This window comes from Mus caroli, chromosome 1 (genome assembly GCF_900094665.2).
Source record: "Mus caroli chromosome 1, CAROLI_EIJ_v1.1, whole genome shotgun sequence".
NCBI lineage: Eukaryota > Metazoa > Chordata > Mammalia > Rodentia > Muridae > Mus > Mus caroli.
In genome coordinates, this window is record NC_034570.1 from 11113771 (window position 1) to 11133243 (window position 19473).

A 19473-nucleotide genomic window follows, 5' to 3' on the forward strand; every position below is an offset into this window, starting at 1 on the left:
GCAGATGTGGTCCTGCCTGCACTCACAGGCCTGTCTGCACTTCTGGGAGGCTTGCTCCCTCCCATCAGTATTTGGGTAGTAAGCCCTGTGGCAGAGGATCTGCTACATTGTGGAGACAGAAACCAGAAGGCCAACTAAGTATTTTCAAATGCTACAGTCAACACCAAAACCCCAAGAACATATTATGCTTTGTACTCTGTATATGCAGACTCCCAGACATCAGCATTATAATGTCTGAGGAAACAAGTATTCCACTTAAATTGTGTGTACTGATATACAGAAAGGTTATTTCAGGCTAAACTTATACTACATTTATTTATTTTAGCAGGCTATACAAGGTGTCATTTTGACACTATGCTAAACAGTCATTTCTCCTCTTTAATATAATTTCATCATATCATAGGATGATTCTGAAAAACTGAAGTATCAGCAAAAGAAACATTTCTATAAATCTCAATAAAGATTAAAAATGAGCTAAGGAGCAATATGAGAACATGTCCAGCTTTTCCTTGACATAGTATTACAATTTCCTTTGTAGAACAAATGGGACAAATGGAAATGTATGCACTGTACAGGTGCAAGCATCTGATGATAATGGATGCAGGAATTTTTTGCATTGGTTGGAGCCCAGCACAGTGCCTTGGGAGAAGCCTGCCATAACTAATGGTGCACAGTGCCTCCTTCTGTCTATGCCATGAATATATAAACTGGTGAGCATCTGACCCATCCCCCAGCTTCAGACTGCTTTCTTGATACTGTATCTCAGACACACAGCTGGGACTGGAAGGGTAACCAAGCCCTAGGACCTATCTCCCAGATAACGGAGACAGAATCATTGCTGTTGGGCTCAGGTCAGTTTTCCCAGTAAGCAAATGGAGTCTACATACGCAAATCTAACCAAAGTTTGAGGTTTGGTTACCAAAGATGTCACAAAGGTAAACAATATTTCTGATATAGGCCTAACAAAGGGAATTTCTGTAATCACTCTTAAGTATATAAAAAGTTTACTGCATGGTTGGAATTTCAGTGTACCCAAAACAGCTGCTAAAATGTCTTTCTAGACTTAGTATTTTCTATAGATTCCATTCAATGAACAAAAAATGCTGTGAAATAAGTGTTCTTTGAATACATAGCGGGCATTGGGTTCCACTGAAGGCACGAAAACAATGAAGGGATTTTTAAATCATTCCTGGGGGAACTCACACTTTAGGATGATACGCATATGTCATAAAACCCAGAAGGCCCTGTTTTCTCTTTTAAAAGCTGGGGCAATATGCTCTGGATGTCTTAGAGCAGGGTGTGTGGGGGTGAGGGGGTGCGGGCACAGGGTGTCACTGAAAAGTTAAGAGTATGAAATGGGCCTGAGAAGGCTTTGGTAATTTGAACCTGAGATGTAGTAAGGAATAATTTAGGGAAAACAAAAAAAGAAACAAGAAAGAAAGAAAGAGAGAGAGAGAGAGAGAGAGAGAGAGAGAGAGAGAGAGAGAGAGAGAGAGAGAGAGAGACTCAGTGACACAGCTGTGCAGGCTCAGTGATGGTTTCAAGGCTGTTCTGGAGACACATTGTCTGCAGAAAAGTGTAAACTCTATGGAAAGGCTGGGGGCAAGGGAATGTGCTTCCTGCAAGCTCCTGGACCTTAGAGTTGGTGCTTGGGTCCCGGCCAGGATAATGATAAAGGTTTTAGAATCCAGGCATTCTGTTCTTGGTGCTCACACTTCAGAAGTCCCAGGGAGAGGAAAGAGAAGCCAAGGCAAGTTTCTTAATGGAGAATGATGGACTTAGAAGAACCAGTTCCCATAACATCCAGCAAAGTCTGACAGCACAAAAAAGATCACTCAGCACAAGAGAGTCACGAGTTCAACATAGTGAGACTGGGAAGGCCACGCCAGCCATGCCCGGACTACATGAGATATGTTTGAACTCAATAGGTAGACAGTCTTGGCCATAAGACATGTTGGGGGTCCTAACTTTGAATATATTTTCATGCCCTGAATTCTGTTCGAAAGAGTGTTTTAAGTTATGTGTTTTCCTGAAAGACACTCAACTGTTTTGACTGCTTAATTTTCCACCCGTCAAGGTGTACTTGCGTCAGGAACCTGAAGATCCCAGGAATTTTGTTCAAGTTTATTGTTTTTATTACACTCCAAAGTAGGGAAGGGGCCTGGGGTATCCAGCTTATAGCCCTCTTTTTAAGGGGGAATTTGGCATAAAATTCCAGACAGTAAACAGACCACTAAAGCAAGCAAACCAGGTTTATTTTTAATTTTATTTTATTTTCAATTTATTTTTTACACACCATATTCCATGCACCCTCCAACTGCTCCACATCCCACACCTCCTCCCCACCTCACCCAGTCTCCACTTGGATGCCCCCACACCCTATCACACCCTACCTCTAAACTCCCTGGGGCCTCCAGTCTCTTGAGGGTTAGGTGCATCATCTCTGAGTGTACACAGACCTGGCAGTCCTCTACTGTATGTGTGTTGGGGGCCTCATATCAGCTGGTGTATGCTACCTGTTTAGTGGTCCAGTGTTTGAGTGATCTTGGGGGGTTCAGATTGAGACTGCTGGTCCTCCTACAGGATCACCTTTCTCCTCAGCTTCTTTCACTCTTCCCTAATTCAATAACAGTGGTCAGCTGCTTCTGTCCATTGGTTGGGTGCAAATTTCTGCACCTGATTCTTTCAGCTGCTTGTTTGGTCTTTCGGAGGGCAGTCATGATAGATCCCTTTGTATGAGCGCTCCATAGCCTCAGTAATAGTGTCAGGCCTTGGGACCTCCCCTTGAGCTGCATCCCACTTTGGGCCCGTCACTGGACCTTATTTTCCTCAGGCTCCTCTCCATTTCCATTCCTGTAATTCTTTCAGATAGGAACAATTATGGGTCAGAGCTATGACTGTGGGATGGCACCCCCCCTCATTTGAAGTCCTGTCTTCCTGCTGGAGGTGGACTCTATAAGTTCCTTCTCTCTACTGTGGGGCATTTCATATTTGAGTCCTGGGAGTTTCTCACCTCCCAGGTCTCTGGTGGACTCTGGGGGGTCATAGCACCCCTGTGGGAAACAAGAGTCAGAGTGTGTAAAGAGTCCTACCCAGCTTTAGCCTCAGACACAGAAAGGTCAGTGACTCCTGGATATGGTCCTGGAGGATACAGAAGTGAAGTCAGATTCCACCTGGATTCCTTTTTATCGGAGAAACTTCTTTTGTGGGAAAATACTCCGTGGCCCATCCTCAGGAGCCATATATCCTTGTCCCAGTTCCCCATGGTGGAACAAGGAGCCTTGGTTCTGGTCGCTTAGGGGTCTGGCAGCAGGAGAGCACAGCAGATGGAAGAGAAAGGCCAGGAAATCCATGAAGCTGCGGGAGCATCTCGACGGGCTTACCAGGGCTTCCCCGGCCGCGTGTGTGGGGTGGCCGCTAGGCTGTGGACCCCTTGCCTAGTGTGTCCGTGTGCAAGCCACCAAGAGAGACAGGTGGGTGTGGAGCCGGGACCCAGGCGGCCACAGGAGCCTAGGGAGGATCGGGCGAGGTGTGGGCGGCGCCCGACCGTCCGCGCCCGGGCCGCACCCTGGGCACCGGGGGCGCTGTCTCCTGTCGAGCTCAGACGCCGGGAGGCCGAGCCTGGCGTTTCCCAGGAGGTGCCCGGCCAGCGGTGCATCCCCGCCGCCCACCCCCGGGAGCCGCGATTGCCTGGGAGTCGCGGGAGGAGGAGAAACAGAGAGAGGCGCTGGTGGCCGCTCTGCCCGCGGGTGCGCGGAGCGCGGAAGGCGGAGCGCGAGGCTGGGTGGCCGCGGGCGTGTGTGCGCGCCTGGCCGGAGAGCTACGGGGCGGGGGACTCGCGCCCCGAGCGCCCCGCCTGGTTTTTCGCGCGGAGCCAGCGTCGCTGCTGCACAGACACACACCCACCGAGCTCCACCGAGTGCCCCGGAGCACCCGCCGCCCCCGCTGGCCGCAGCCGCTCCTCGGGCAGCGGGATCCAGCTCCAAGTCCAGGGCTGGTGCGGCGCGCAGAGAACCTCTTGATTTTTTTCCCCCTTCACTCCAGCCCTCTCTGGTCTGGGCGGCGGCGGCGACGGCGGCGGCAGGGGGATGGGGGCTCCACGCGGGGAAAGGCGGGTGACGATCGAGGAAGATTATTGTTCTTTTTAAAGGATGCCTTCGCTTCTTACCAATGCGGCTTCTGTGAACCTTTTTACTAGAGACTGCGAACCGGAGTGAGATATGTAAAGAAGGAAGGAAAGCTGCCTGGAGCTCCAGCCAGCCGGGCAGACCCTCCTCTCTGTGGAGGGGAGGGGGATTTCCAACGACACATCATTGGCAAAAGGGACCTTTGCAAGAGAGGAGTCCTCTGAGGGAGCAGGGAATCCCACAGCCCCCTGTGGCACAGGAGCCAGAGCTGCTGGCTGAGCAGAGCTGGGTCCGTGGGAGCTAGGTAAGTGACCCGGGCATTGCAGCTCCCCAAGAGCTCTTTAGAGATGCTTCACTGTGGCAGTCTAATGAGACTTGAGTTGCTAAAGGAACTGGAAACTGCCATATGGCGCCCAGTGGACTTACAAACAAAGCTGGCTGGGTTGTTAGCCCTGACAGATTATTAACGAAATGCTTCTTCCTGGTGGGGGAGACACACAAGTATGAGCCCCTTAAAAGCCTAACTTGACCAAAAAGATGAAACTGTTGTATGTAAGAAAGGAACCCCGGTTGCCTTCTCGTCCTGATCGCTTGATGGTAAATGCCACACTTGCATGCACACACTTGTCGGACTAGACTTAGGGAGTATGATATCTGTTGTGTATGCACAGTCCCCAGAATACAGAGACATGCATGCATTTTATTCCTCAGTGGTGAGCAGTCTTGGTTCCTCGGAAGGAGCTAGAACAGGTCTTTAAGGAAAGCGCTCCAAGGCTTTTTCCAATACAATATGTCAAGGAGTCCTGGGGATACAATTGCCCCGAGTGCCACTGAAAGACACCACCATCTGCCTCATCTTTTGTTGCCGAGACTTAAGGAACCTTTTCAAGATAGTACCTTGCCATCTATTACCTCAGATAAGGAGTATTTGTTTGCATCCATTCATAAAAAGAACCAATGTGCAACGTGCATAAACATGCCATTTATGTGACCCCACAAGTGTTTTGACAGTAAAGAATAACATAGATAAGGTTAATACTGGGATATTTTGCCCAATATATGCACAGGTAGGCATTGGGGTGATTGAATGTAGGTTCAATACTCCATCCAATCAAGTCACACACTAATGTCAATATTTTAAATGGCACTTCACGTTTCTAATTTTTTCTTATTGATTGGTTGGGGTTTTGCTGACAATCTGACTTGTTTTTCAATCCCAACTTTTAAAAAAGTAAACATTTTACTGTTATTATTTTCAAATGTCTAGCATTGTGTAGGATAGACACCTTTGGATTATTCACCAGTGATAGCACATTTCATAGAATTAGCAAATAATCAATTTTGGTCAAATGTCTGAAGTCTTTCCTGTCAGTGTCTCCTGGGAAAGAATTCAAAAAGAGAGTAATATGTTAAAATTGTTCATATCATAAAGTCTTATCTATTTCACCCACTGGGTACTTGTGCAGGGTACATCAATAAATAAAAAACTTGTCTCACACTTATCCTTTAATATGTGAATAAAACATTTAGAAATCTGCATTAGAGAATTCTTGTGCTTAAACTAATCAGAACGTTCGGTAGTTTGGCCCTTACACTGTGCATGTAAGTGTACATGTTTCAGCTTGGCTGCTTCCAGTGCTATATATTTTTCAGTACGGGGCTTACTTGTGTAGCCATGAAGACTCCCTGAGGATACCGATCATCCAGTATGGAAATAACTCACTTCTCCACTGAATGGGGAAGTCACCTCCAAGTGTTTATATGTACCCACAAAGCCGCCCCTGTGGGCCACTCCTTCATGGAGTACCTCTGGGTTCAGGGCCATTGCTCATGACAAACAAGGTTCCCTCCAATATACTCTTCTCCTTTCTTGAGCACTACTCAGACTTTTGGAGAAAGGGGTGAGCCACTTGACAGTTCTCTTTGTGTTCTTTCTCCTTGAACCTTCCCCTTCCTGTCTTAGTGTCCTCCACTAAGTGTCCCTCTTACACACACCCCTACCCATGGACTCCAGAAAAGGACTCTGCTGCCTGCCACTTGGCACTTTTGGCTGCATACTTTGTCTCCCATCCTCTTGTGCTCAACCCCCTTTCCTGAAGAGAATCAATCTGTGTCTCACTGTTTTCAGATCCATTTCACCTTATCCTACACTTAAGTTCTCCAAGTATGTTTGTTTGTCTGCTGACTGGTCAGACAGACAGGAGGAAACTATCACCTCATCCGTGCTTTTGACTTGGCTCTCAAAGCTTCCTTGCTGATGCCTGCGGTGTGTAGGGGGATGGGAACAAAGCCTGCTCTTCTATGATGTTCAAGAATGAGATTGCTAGAAAAATGCAGGACGTGGGTTCAATCGCATTTTTGGCAATATAGAGGCATATCTGATCAGATTTTTGGTAGACGATCTGAATGTTTAAAAATGTCGAAGTCTATGGAACACTGAAAAGTAGTTTGCTTCTTGAAAAAAAATGCATGACTTTTTACTTTTACTGATTTTATACAGAAATCACTGCACCTGTATACATCTTATGAAAGTAGATCACATATCATATTACTGGCAATCTAGGAAACCCACAAAACATACTTCATTCCATCCCAGCTCATGTCTTTTGTTTGATTAACTCCTTGAAACTATGGTCTTTTATTGACTAGTTACTAAGATAAAATTTAAATTAATGGGAAATTACTTCATGTGTATTCTAAGGTAGACAGTGAAGGTTGGGATACTTTGTTTATTTCAGATTACTCTTTACAGTCCCTTATAGTCGCACAGTCACTAAGAAACAGTTACACAAAAGCACAATGCTTGCTGGTTCCACAGGGCCTTAAGAGGCATGCAAAGTAGGGATGGCTTATATGTGAGAGTTTTGAAGTTATGAGTATTTTTTAAGGTAAGACTTTATACTCATATTACTCCCAGGGTGATAAAATAATCTTTACAGAGCAGAGCAGCTTTGAGACTTTTTTAGTCATGGACCACAAGTATCTCCAAAGACTAGAGGAAATATATACTTCCTCTCTTCCTTTATAGATATGTAGTGTTCCAAGCTCTTTATTAAGGTTTACTCTATAAGAAAGCAAACCAACTGTGTCAGGAAGGGTCTTTCGATCCATGTGAGCCAAGGCAATACTGCATGCAGCCTCTTTAAAATGCCTTTTCCATCAGCTGAGCTGTACCTGATTTTACTCTGCAGTTTAATAACATAAAGATACGTAACTATCTCCTTTGTTAGTTGGTGTAATGCTTATTAAGTATAAGAAGATTGCTAGATCAGAATGTAGCACAGGCTTGATGCGTGGAAGACAGCCTCTGTCCCCAGCTTTTAAAGCAGAAGAAGGAAAGACAAAAAGCAAACCCTTGCATTCTTAGCTGAGGAATGCTTCAGTTCAAAATGACAGAGCTCTTGCATGTAGAAACACACTTCACAATTTCATACTTAATAAGCTAATCAAAACAAACTCGTGATCAAGGTTATGAAAATTTGCCACAGGCTATGAATTTAGGACTTCTCTGGAAACTCTATCATCAATAACACTAAAATTTTACTAAATGTTCCATTTTAGACTTACAGAGAACATCAGAATATTTTCATTATAAATAAGAATATTTATTTTGTCTTCTTTAAATGAATAAAATAATTATGATATCCACACTTAGTTGAGCCAGGTCTTAAACATATTGAAAATACTTTTTCAGTGTTACAATCTCCTGATGGGGAAGCCATATCTCATGCCCTTTATATGCAAACATGAAAACTAAAATTCACATGTTTTTCCTGCCTAAAGTCACACAGGAAGGAAATGGAGAAATCTGTTTGAAGTTAGTGTTTTGGGTTCAGGAACACTGTGACCCACTTTGATATTAGAGCGTATTAAGAAGGGTGACCCTACATAGAACCAGGAAGTATGTTTTCATTTCTTAATTCTTTGGGAGCTGTATATTCTCTCTAAGGACGGCATGGTCCTAAGAAAGACCAAATTGAAGGGCATCTTTTTTGTTGTCTTAATTCAAGAGAAACCCATCTCCCACCCTCCATCCCCAGTAAATGTTCACTGTGAATCTGACAGAATAAAATAGCTTAGTTTTAGGTTGACTTTCAAATTGTGGTGGGGGCTGTCTTAAGAAGGTTAACATTGTTACACAGCATTGTGCTTATAGTGGCCCTTGGAAGTTTGGGGCTAGGTGAGAGGCTCTATGCATAAAGCACTTCCCAGAATGCACATAGGATGCAGTGCACGTAAGAGACAGTGTGGTGATTCTGGCATGCCATCCTAGTGATGGAGAGGTCAGACAGGAGGGTTCCTGCACACACAGGCTGACTCACATAGCCTATCTCAAAAGAAGTGACCAGCCTTCCAGAGGAACACCACCAAATCTGTCTTCTGGCTCCTGCATGTGCACTCTCACACCCATGGTACACATACATTAACAAAATATAAAGGTGCCCGACACAGTGACTTGAGTGGTGGGTTTCTCATAGCAGGCCAATTGCATGTCTAAGTTTTGTGAATTATTTTTAATATAACATAACATTACAGGTATTTTAAGGTACATATTTATTCTTCAAAATTATTGTATTCAAAATATAAGACATTTATCAATGTCCTTATCTTTAACTTTGCAAAATACAAACCCTATATTTGATGGAAATTGAAGCATAGTTTCCAAACAGATTCTGTCTAGGGCATTCTTACAACGCCTGTTTCTGAACACCAGCTAATAACTGTAATTGCGAGAGCACAAACTGATTCTACTTTGAAATATTTGTCAGGAGAACTTAAATAATATTTGAGGCAAAGTTCTTTTTAAGTAGCCACTGCTTCTGTTTATGTAGAAAATGCCATCTGGCTTAAGTTTGAAGGATAAAATGATTAAATATTGTTTGCAAGATGCCATAGAATCAAATATTTGGATTCTTCTTCGTGATTGATTGACACTTCTGTTTTTCACACAGATGTGTCGCCTAGGCTGGGTGACACAGTACATACAGTTGTCTTTTAGCTGACAGTTGGCTTGTAATATAAAAGTTCACTTTAAAACTTACATTTATCCATTAAAAAAAATAAAACCAACAAGTCCTATGTTCAGGTCTTCAGACAAATTTAACAAAACCTTTAAAATCAATAATATACTTGAAGTACAGTACTGTCAGTAATGAGATCCACGACCATTTATTTAGATAATGTGTTTTTACCTCTCTGTATGAGACATTTTGGGGGATACCAAGGTGGATACTCTACTATCCTGGCCCACAAGGATAGGGGTAGGTGCTGGAGAGAGCTATGCACAAGGAGTTCTGAGTTTCTTAGTTTGGTCTGGGCAGGGCATTGACTAAGTCACTCATAAGTCTATCCTGAGAGCAATGCCTTTAGGATTGGCATCGGCTATGTCATCCCAGGGGTTCTCCTGGGTTTCTCCTCTGTGCTGAGCCCTCTGGGAGTGGGTGGAAGGCATCATGCGCTCTCAGACAGAAGCAGAGACATAAATCAGCACAACGTACCATACATGGTCTTGCTGGGTGGCATGGCAATGAGCTGAGGCGCTGCATCACAGAAGGATCCAGGGTAAGGAAATGCAATTTTTTTTTAAATGCTCCATATAGTTAGAGCCATAGCTCTGTCTTCAGTAAGGAACTTGAACTTTCTTTGCCAGGATTCTGCAAAGTCCCTTTTGCTGCTGGGAAATGAAATGTGTGCATAACCTAAGGTGTCTGCACATATACTTTAATCCATTTGTAGTAGAAAAGGCACATAAAAGGGACAAGACCTGCAGGGGAAACAGGTCTGGTGGTGTGTTTGCTCAGCTCGAGATGGACAGAATGAAGGAGAACTGCTGAATGTTCAAGTGACTATCAGAGAGAAGTGGAAATAAAACCACATGGATAAGAAAGTAATGTTCTCTCTCTCGGACAGTGCGGACACTTGTATATTTGCTGTTTTAGAACAGGAGTGAGATAAACATTCACTAACCGTGACAACTGTGTGCTGTAAACAGATGTGGGTGTGTTACTGTGGTCAACCAGTTAGCCCAGACAGTGTTACATAAGGTAACACAGTTTTTCAATGTGGTGAACAACTCTTGGTGACGTTACACAGGTAGTCGTCACTTTCCTCTGTAAAAAACAGAATTGGAATACACTGACATGGGCATCATGAGCAGGGCTTTGCATATGGAGGTGTCAGGAGATTGTGAACATTTGAAGGACATAAGACAGGGTTCCTACACACATGGCCGAGTTTCTTGTGTTCTGGCTCTGGGCAGTTTTACAGAACTACCAGCATAGGGACTGCATCTTGACTTTCAGAAGCACTTGTTGAGCCTGTCTCTTCCCATTAGAGGAAGTTACTGCAGTTCTAATACATGACTGGTTGATTTGAAAGAGTGAAACTCTTAAGGTTTTTATTTTTTAAAGCCTTCTTATTAGTTTTAGAATTTTATACAATATATTTCAGTCATAATTGCCTCCTCCCCCAATTCCTCCCAGATCCACCCCCTTTCCTTCCTCAGAAACTCAGTCTTCTGGGTTCTTCTTCAACCCATTAAATCCAGTTTGTGCTGTTTATATAGTCTTGGGTGTATGGCCATCTACTCTAGTGTAGTTGACCCACCAGGTAGTCAGACAGATTATTCCTCTCCTAGCAGCCATCAACTCTCAGAGAGGAGTGAGCATTCATGTCTACCTCCTTCTCCATGCTGAGGCTTTTCCTGGCTTGAGCCTGTGCAGAGCATTTGCATGCTTTTACAATCTCTGAGCTCATATTTGCACCTGCCTTGTTGTGTCTGTAAAATACTATTTCTTGTACTCATCTACTGCCTCTGGTTCTTGCAACCTTCTTCTGTCCTTTCTGAAGTGCTTCCTGAACCTTGGAGGGAGGAGAAGTGATACAGATGGGCCGTTTGAAGCTCAGTGTTTCACACTCACTCAGTCTCTGCTCCTTGGCCAGTTGTAGGCCTCTGTTAATTTTCATTTACTATAACAGGAAACTTCTTTGATGAGGTTTGAGAGATGCACTAATCTACATGTAATAAGTCATCAGAGCTCTCAGGGCTTTTCCGTAAATAGGTGAGTTTCATGACTGGCTAAGTAATAAGCAAAGTAGCCAACAACAGGATCAAAACACAAAGCTTGCTAAACACTCAAGACAGGCCGATAGTAGGTCCAGTTTGCAAGGCTGGCTGGTGGGGGTGATCTGAGCATAGCTGTCAGTCTCATCTTCTCTGTGGGAGTGTCAGACAAGCCTTCACAGATGAAGTGACATCTAAGCTGGTTTTCAAAAGATGAGTCAGTGCTCTCCAGGTGGAGAAGGAGACAGATGGAGCATGGTCTAGGCAGAGGGAACAGCATTTGCAAAGCATGGTCAGGAAAAGAACTGGCTGGTGATTGGCTCAGTGTTGTAGGAAGTTGAGATCAGAGGGGAATGAAGCAAGTGAAGACATCAGAGTGTTGTATGCCAAGCTACAACTTCAGATTTTATCCCAGAGGACAGGCTATCTGAAATTTAAAAACAAAAATTCCCTCTTTGTTTTAGGGACAATTTTCTAAACTGGAGTTTTGAGGTGGTTGAATTACAAGAGATAAGCTGGATGCCTGGAGACTAGCATGCTCTTGTAGAAATACACACAGGATAAGATCAAGAACCTACTTTAAACAGGGGTAGGAAAAGGGGGAGGAATATGTAAGTTTCCTCTTTTCCTTCAGGCCAGCTTTGAGTTTCTTTGACAGTGAAGATCCCTCAAAATCTTCCTAGGTCATATGTGTATTTATTTTGTTTCCCACTGCCACAACAGCACCATTTTCTTTGTATATCATTTAAACTCATTTTATTTCCTTGCACATGTTCCAAATACTCAGATCTCTAATGATTACTTATCCTAGTTAAAATTATCCTTGCTGTGATGAAGCACCATGGCTAAACACAACTTGTGCAGGAAAGGATTTATTTATTACTGGTACGTATACATCACTGTTCATCATCAAAGAAAGTCAGGACAGGAATTCAAGCAGGGCAGGAACTGATGTAGGCATGGAGGACTGATGCTCCTCAATTATTTATCCTGGCTTGCTCAGCCTGGTTTTTTATTAGAACCCAGGACCACAAGCCCAAAGGTGGTCCCATTTATATCTGGCTGCCCCTCCCAATCAATCACTAACTAAGCAATTGTCCTACAGGTATGCTAACAGCCCAATCTTATGGAGGCATTTTCTCAAGTGAGATTCCCTCCTCTTCTGTGGCTCTAGCTTGTGTCAAGTTGGCATAAAACTAGCTAGCACAGCTACTTTTGGAACCCTCAACAAAATGGGATTGGGTTGTCAGGGAACTTCATGAATCAGATGTTTACTGACAGGCTCTTGTTACTTTGTACATTTGGGACGAACTAGTGAGTATCTGTTATCCAAAACTCCCTGTAGGCTGTTACTCTTCTTTCGAATCCCTGATATAGTGAGCTGTTCCAGATTGTAAGGTCTTACTTTCTAGACTTTGGCTATACCACCTGTCTCTGTTAAAAAAACAAAAAAAACAAAACAAAAAAAAATGCCAATTCCTTGCCAAGGCTATTGCACGTAAGGAGCAACCATTGTATACTAACTTCTAATCATCTCCTGAGGAGTTATAGGTGGGCCTTGGAGTTTCTACAGTTTTGCTAGAACAAAGCAGAGGCCACAGGGTATGGAGTTCTGCATTCATTTCCTCTCTGATTGCCAGTGTCATAATATTTAGATTTTGGTAAAGTCAGTACCTCCAGTCATGGGACCAGTTTCAATTTCAGATTAAGGTAGACTAATGATAATGGCCACGAATAACACTGAATGTAGCTATTTAACATGACATATATTTTTCTAAAAGTTAAAGGCAGAGAATGAGGAGAAGAGAAGGAAAGATTAAAGAATAAGAGTGTCATCAGAGATAGAATCAGGGATAGCAATAGGTAGATAGGAAGATAGATGGATAGATAAAATGATAGATAGATAGATAGATAGATAGATAGATAGATAGATAGATAGATAGATAGATAGATAGATAGGTAGATAGGTAGATAGATAGGTAGATAGATAGTAATAGATGATAAATAGATAGATGAGAGATAGCCAATCAGTCTCAACAACTTCTTAAATTCCTTGACTTAAATTCAAGACATTTGGGAGGCTACACCACTAATGAATATTTTTAAAACAACCCCAACTTAGGTGGGTGGGGGCTGAAAACTAAATCCTTGGCTCAATAAGAGCTTCTTAGTGACAAGTCTCTGAAATGAAGGCAATGCATAAAGTGAGATAGACACATAGCCATCCAGGCTGTGCATTATCTTCCTTCAAAATGAATTAGGGGGAAATCTGTGAGAAGTAAGGTCAATAAGTAGTTAACCCATGCTTTGGGTGGCACACCAAATACTCCTGTCTTCTTTTTGGCTCTCTTCCCAGACCTCTGGGACATGTTCCTATGGGACACATCTTCCTTCATTCTCTAAAGTCTCACTATTATAAGACTGGTGTGTAGCAGAGTCTGGCTGGGTGCTTTGGGATAAAGGATGGTAATTATCTCATAGACAAGAAACTAATTCTAATTAAATATTAGATGTCATTGCTCCTGCAATGTATTGTAGCATGTCTCACCACAAGGGCTTTTCTACAGGCTTGTATTTCACTGGAGCCCAGACACCAGCCATTTGCTGTCTCTCCCTTCCTCCAGATCCTTCCTCCTCTCCATCTAGAGCTGTACCACTGTCCTTTGTCAAGGTGCCAGTGGATGAATCCAAAAGTCAGAGGTAGTTTATTATGCAGAACAATTTAACTCCTGTTTGTCTCACTTTCTCAAGGACACTTGGTTCTAATAGAACAATCTACTGTGGGCTCTTTTTTTCTGAAACAAAGAAGCAATTCTTATTGTTTCTTGTAGCCTCTCATTTAAAATTATAGGCAGCTTTTAAGAAACTTGAGCTCAGCAAATATTTATTAGTCACTTTTCAGATAGGAAGCACTCTGCTAGGTCACAGGGTTAAACAAACTGAGTTTTTACCCTCATGGGGTTCCTGTCCACCTAAAAGCAAGCATGGGTACTCCAGTCCTCTTTTCCTGCTGATTGTAGTGATCCTGAGCTATGTCCAAACCATTGATGCTTCTCTGGGTCATAAACTGCTTTGGTAGGAAAGGTGGGCTGAATGTGGGCTGCAGTGTGCTGCACTGGGAGAGCTGAGGCACCATGCCACCATCATTTTCCAGATTGGATCCTCGGACTTAGCTGTCTATGTCTTGGTACATCATCTCCTCCTATTTTAACAGCCAATATGAGCATGTCCTATAAAGGGGCTAAGAAAGACATGGATTATGTGACATCTTGGAAAGGTGGGACAAAGGACACATGGCAATCTTCCATGTCAGACACTGCACGAGCAGAGTATGGTAGGGTGTCCTGTTGAATGGGAGGAGGGTATCAGAACAGCCAGTGCTGGAGGGGGGAGGTTAGACATAAAGGATAAAAATGGCCATGATTCAGAATGCTCTGCTTTATAGGAGCCTAATGTTTAGAAGAAACGTCTCTTGAGTAGGTTTCAGGCTCCACCTAGTTTCCTTTATCAGAAAAACCAATCTGGCACTCTCTAAGGGATTCAGTAGAAAACTCCATTTCCTTTGCCATCACAATGTGATCAACCCGACTTTCTTGGACTTCCTCTATAGCTTACCCACAGGGACTCTTGCTTTTCTTACCTTATTCAGTACTTTGTATATTTTATGAATATGAAATGTAAGCATGTCTTTCTAAGATTCTTTTTGCCTTTTCTTTCTTTTCCTAAAGTTAAACTACCAAGTCAGAGCTCTGCAGTCTGACACTCATGTACTCTTTACACACTTCTTACCAAGGACATGTGTTCCAAGAACCTACAAGGCCCTAGAGTGTGATTGGGGGCCCAGGGCCTAGCACACTTGAAAATGAAGATGGGCAATAAATATGAATACAAATACAGATGGACCCAAGCTTAGTGCTTCCATGACAACTCCACTCACCACCCTCTCTTGGTCACCCCATCCCACAATCCTTTCCCCACCCACTTCTCCTGAGTATCCCTGTACCCTAGCAGTTCAAGTCTCTGTGAGGCTAGGCACATCCTCTCCCACTGAGGCCAGACAAGGCAGCCCAGCTAGTAGAACATATCCCACAAACAGGCACCGACTTTTGGGACAGCCCCAACTCCACAGTTGTTCAGGGCCCACATGAAAACCAAGATGCACATCTGCTACATATGTGTAGGGAGGTCTGGTTCCAGCCCATGTTTGTTCTTTGGTTGGTGGTTCAGACTTGTTTAAAGGACAAAGCTTATGTCTGCATTAAGAACAGAGCTTAACATCAAAGCTACAGAGGGAGGTTTGCAGTAGATCTCTATGAGAGGATGGGAAGGTTCTACGTCTGTGCTTTACAGTATGGTGACCATCTGCCACACCAGCTATGAATTATCTGAATTGTGACTTCTGACACTAAAAAGTGAAACCTAAATCTTATCTAAATTTAAGGAGCTCTAGTGACTAGTGACCATGCTAGAATATGCATGCCTAGACTATTATTAGCATAAATTAATTAGGAAACTTAAGTTTCAAATGCAGTGTTATTTACTAACAATCCTGGCCTTCTTTTACTGCACTTGGATGTGGCAGCCATTTCTGGAACCCAGTGCCTGTTTTGGCTCAGATGATCTCCAAGCTACCTCCTATGGAAGGGACCTCCATGCAATGGTTCTTGTTTCTAACCGTAGAAATTGCTGTTTTGCTGGCATTTCCTTCACTCTGTAACATGCACAAAATGTAGATACAAATGCAGGGTGTTTTCTTTTTAAGTATCTGACTCCTGTGACCCTGAATGTTTTCTCAAGCCCAGATGTTCTGACCAGGTTGTGTTTGTTGGAGGAGGGGTGGTTCCTTCTCCTCCTCTCTTCTATTCACACTTCCTAAGTTCTAAAGTTACACAAGTACGTCACTGTGTCCTCTAACAGGATCCCTTTCTTTGTCATATTGATTTCTTTTCTCCTGTGCTTATTTATAAAACACGTTTATCAGTTTAGTCCAGTAGCAAAGAGAACAACAACAACAACAACATGCAAACTATTTGGTTATTTGGTTCACACACACACACACGTACACATGCATTTGGAGGCTTTAAAAGCACCCCTGGGTCAGGCTCTTGAATTCTTTTCCTACTCCTTTTATGTACACTAACATTCTCCTGACATGACACTAGAAGAAGAGTGTGATGTCTAGAAGGGAGATTATGAACTATGATGCTAAGGTAACATCTAAAAAGGAATTCTATCTTGATCCTTTCATGCTCAGCCTGAAAGGTTCTGGAAAAAAAGATGGGTCCAGGGGCTTTCATACTGAATCTCTCCAGTTCATAAAATCATGATTATTAATCAGAACATCATTAAATATTAATTTACTTTTGAGATAAATCACTTTAAATTTGGAATCCTGGCTTTTTCTAAATCCAAGGAGGGAATTTTCATTAGGCTTTATGGAAGGAGTGCACAGAGAAAGCTAGTAAAAATCCACTTCTTGAACTCACCTCTCTGGCTTGAGTCCGGAGCCGAGCAGTGAAACACTAAGCTTTGAGCATCATAAATGATGTGCAGTCCTATGCTAGCAGCTACGGTACAGGACTACAGCGAGAGCCTCTTTCTACTCTTTAGTCTAAGTACCTGTTTTCTTGCTAGACTTTCACAACATTAAGAAGGTAATGCTTAATAGGTAGTAGATACTCAATTAATATCTGTTGAACAAATTAACTAATGAACAATGCCTCAAAGAATTTAAAAACCAAGCAGCAGCTAATGTTTTGGCTGCCATAAATAAAGCTCTGAATGGAAAAAGTACCTGGGATTTTATTACGCCTCTTCCCCTGGAGCAATGTGCTTAAATTAAAGCGAGAACTTGCAGCCAACTTCAGTGTGTTAAGTCCACAATATCATCTGCACTTGTGTAGCACATGCCAGAAGCACAGATATTGCTCTATGCAGTGGGCCACTGGATTCTTGACAGCAACAGTGACTTCGCCCAGGTTATCTTCTGTGGATATAATGAACAGTAAAAGCTGAGTAACACACTGCTTCAGGAGGAAGAATGGAAATGAGAAGGGAGTGATGGATCAAAACCAGCATTTTTTATTTATATTTCATGTTCCTTTCCCAGTTTATCACTGAAAAAGTAGAGACAATTGAAGCATGTTGAAGCCAAGATCAGCTAGCTCAGCATGTTTGTAGGTTCAGCTGTGTATGAATTAGTCACTCTATTCCTGTTTTACAATTTTTCTAACTCACTGTTTATATTTATTTGTGAACTAAGAGATTACAAGGTCTAAGTGAATGGAGTAGGTTTGGGAGCCTTGGTTTCTGACCCTCAGTCTGAATAGCTTTGTGGGGATGATTTAAACCCACTCTCGTTTCAGGTCTAAGTTCTTTGACTTTCTAAACACTTTAACATTAACAGAACAAATTTTCAGATATGCCTTGAGCATAGGAATGGAATATTAAGATTGATGCTGGGGAGAGTGGGTGCACACCTTATTATCAAAATGTGGCATTGTGACAGCAAAGCACACGGGGCTCTGGCCAGCTGTAACAGCAGCCCCCAGGATCAATGAGAGACCTTGTCACAAAATATAAGGTGGAGGCTGGGCCAAGCCCCACCACCCATTCATTTATCAGATATATTTTATAATGCTTTTTCAATATTAGAAATCACTCCTCAAAAATAAACCTATACTTAAATGACAAAGATATACTTAGCTATTCTTATTCTGAGGAAGCTGGGGAGTTGACAAATTCCCCAAGAGGAATCTGGTAAGGTTTTAAGTTGGGTCTGCCACAGTGGAATAATTTCTACTGAAAATAAAAAACACCATATTTTAATAGAATATGTTAAATAATATATTATTAATATATTGATTTATTAAACAATTAAATTGGTACATATATTAATAACATATTATTAAATATATTTCACTTATATAATTTTTATAGTAAAAATATTTTAAATAAAAATATTTTATTAATTAGTATTAAATACATGTATTTATTAAGTAAAATGTATTTCAATAATATATTGTTAATATATTTAATTATTTAATAAACCAATACATTTAATTCTATTATTTAATATATTTTATTAAAATATGGTGTGTTTTTACTTTCAGTAGAAACTTTTCCACTGTGGCAGGGCAGTCCCAACTTAAAATCTTTCCAGAACCCTCTTTGGAAATATTTCAATTCCCCAGATTCATTAGAGTAAGACTATCTTTTTCATTTTACTTTTGAGGAAAATAATACACACACATAATATATATATTATATATATATATTATGTGTGTGTATCTATGTGTAAAGAGTAACACAGAACACACAGACACACACACAAAAACACATACAGAGATATATAAATACATAGACACACACAGAGAAATGTAAATACACAAGATACATAGACACACACAGAGATGCATAAACACAGGTACACATACACACACAGAGACACACATAGAGTCACATACACACACACACGCACACGCACACACACACACACACAGATACTATCTGGATTTCTACGTTTCAGAGAAATTCCTCAACATCCTATAAGTTTGGAAAATGAACACTGGATTCAGATAATGCTGGGCATGGGAGAAATCTGCAACCAACATTTTCCATTTGTGTCATTTCGTATAGGAAGTTTGTCTTTCTGAAAGTCAATCTGTTAGCAAACAATACTAATACTCATCCCAACCCAGGCTAAAAATAGAGAAGACACCTCGCCGTCAGAATTAAGTGGAATGAGCCCGGGGCTGCACAGGATGAGCACAGAGTATTTGGGAGATGACAATACTGATAATTATTAGCAAAGTTCACACATCAAATGAAATCATAACTTGGGCTCTGTTTCAGATACAGCTCCAAGAACATCCCACCTTCTAGGAAATGTAAATTTTCCTTATGGACATTGAAATCTTAAGCTGAAATCAAATCCAAATTAAGTCTCTGAATCTCATTGCCATATCTATTTTACACTCTCATGCTCTCATGTTGTGAGCCTCAGTGCATGAGGTTTTCTGAGAAGACACAGGCATGCTTTAAGGTTTTGTCATCACCAAATCTAGTATACCAGACTTTCCTTGAGGAGAAATAATGGGGAAATGCATCATAGCACATACGCGTTGCAAGCAGAAAGAACATCCCCGAGTAACCACGTGCCTCCTCTCAATTTTTTGAGCAATTTCCCTAGGTGTAGACAATTCCCTCTTCTACTGTTCTTGCTTTTGAAATTATTTATTTCAAGACTGTATCATCTGGTACAGATCAGATGAACTCAGGGCT

The 19473-nt window shown here is 42.1% G+C and overlaps 1 protein-coding gene across 1 annotated transcript in view; it reads left to right on the forward strand.

Moving 5' to 3' along the window:
* The first annotated feature begins 3654 nt into the window (after positions 1-3654).
* The window catches only part of Kcnb2 (potassium voltage-gated channel subfamily B member 2), a 411594-nt gene continuing 395775 nt past the window's right edge, over positions 3655-19473 (forward strand). Inside the window, exon 1 of the mRNA XM_021165716.2 lies at positions 3655-4431. The gene's annotated coding sequence lies outside the window, so the exon portion shown is untranslated. The remainder of the gene's footprint in view (positions 4432-19473) is intronic.